The sequence below is a fragment of the Ovis canadensis genome, chromosome 5 (assembly GCF_042477335.2).
Source record: "Ovis canadensis isolate MfBH-ARS-UI-01 breed Bighorn chromosome 5, ARS-UI_OviCan_v2, whole genome shotgun sequence".
In the NCBI taxonomy this organism is placed as follows: Eukaryota; Metazoa; Chordata; class Mammalia; order Artiodactyla; family Bovidae; genus Ovis; species Ovis canadensis.
Genome location: NC_091249.1, coordinates 97,834,616 through 97,836,499, shown reverse-complemented (window position 1 = coordinate 97,836,499; position 1,884 = coordinate 97,834,616).

The following is a 1,884-nucleotide window of genomic DNA, read 5'->3' as shown; positions in this document are numbered from 1 at the left end:
ATTACTCATTTGAATATACAGCAATTTATTTCTAATAAACATTTAATTATTGCAATCAGTTCTGTCATATATAGATCTCTTCATTAAATCATTGCCTCCAGGAAATGTGACTATGGCCTTAAAAATCAGTTCATATAGCATGAGTAAGGATCATTGTCTTAATTGCATAGATTTCCTCTCTGTTTTTATATACCCCGACTTGAATACACATCATAGACATTTTGACACAAAAATTAATTTTACACATCAGTGATCAGTGGTGCAAAAGGCAACTCTTTAATCATGTCTTTCTAGTGCATACTGTCCTAAACTTCATTCAAAATTGAATAAACAGGGTTTATTGTGTTTATTGACACACAGCTGAAACATACAGCTGTGTGTCACTGGATATATTGCATCATATATATATATCATATATATATATCATATATATATACTTTTTTTTTTCATTTTAGTCTCAATTGTCTCATCTGAAAAAGGACATAAAAATAGTTTTATTTTCCTAGAGTTATTGTGAGAACTAAATGAGATAATACATGTAAAGTCTTGTGCATAACAAAATAATAGTTCTTACTTTTATCTATCAATCAATTATATTGTTTAGAATAGAAGCCTAAAATAAGGTACCAACATTATGAATAGTGTGAATATTTCTAAAGGCCATGAGAAATAAATATACACACATGCATAGAAAAAATCCTATAAGATATAAATTGCACATTTTCATGAGTAAACATGATAGGCACATAGGAAAAAGAGTTATCAGAGACAAAGTCTGTTACCAAATCGGTAGAACTGAATGGATAACTCTGGAGAAAATTGTATTATTAAAAAAATATGTGAAACTTTTCATCTGCACATTTAAATAGAAATAGTTTTCAAACAGGTAGATTTTATTTCAGAAAATAAAATCTAAACAAAATAATTTATTAATTCCACTGTATTGATGCTTTTAAAAACTAACAACTTTTAAAATTAATAAACTCTATGGACAAAGTAAATATGCTGTAGGTTTAGGAAACTATTTGAAGCAAAATTCAGCATTTCATATTGCTTATACATATATAACAAACATAAAATGAACACTATTTTCCCAATGAAAGATCACTCCAAAAATGTGTTGGTCAATCTGAAAATATAAAATGTTGGATATAAGGCATTTAGAAATTCATTTTTTCAGTTTTCAGAAACATGTTTTTTTTTGAAAGCAGAACAGAGGTGACAACGTAATTAGAGCTGAATGAAAATGAAAGCTTCAGTCCACAATCTGTAAGTTCACAAGTCTGAAATCCAAAAGAATCTGAAAACTGAAACTTTTGTTTGTAACTTTATTTAACTGACCCAAGATCATTCACAGTCTCAGTGATCGCACCTCTAAGCAAGATGTATGAAGGAAAAAAGAACAAGAAAAGGCACAAATAAGCAATATTATCAACAACAGCCACGAAAGACTAAACTAGAACAGAGATGATAGAATGCCTTCAGTAACTTTATGACAGTACATTTGAAAGTTTGGACAAAATGGATAATTTCCTAGAGAAAATTATACATTGGTGAAATTGACTCATGAAAAATAGAAAAACTGAATAAACTTTTCTAAGAAAAAAAATGTTGGATATATAGATAAAATAAGATATATATATATATATTGAAAATCACATATAATACTCAATTATATTTAATTTAAACCTCTCTTTTTTCCCATTATTTTTCATGACATGACTATTAAATCTCCTCAGTAAAGCTCTGGCATCACTCTGTCAGATTTGAACTTCTTCAGTAATTTAGCAAAGTTTAAGGGAATGCCTTATTAATTTGTAAGTTGAATCATCTATGACATTGCTACTAAAAATTGTATCCTACAATTTAAATGGCTATTCCCAC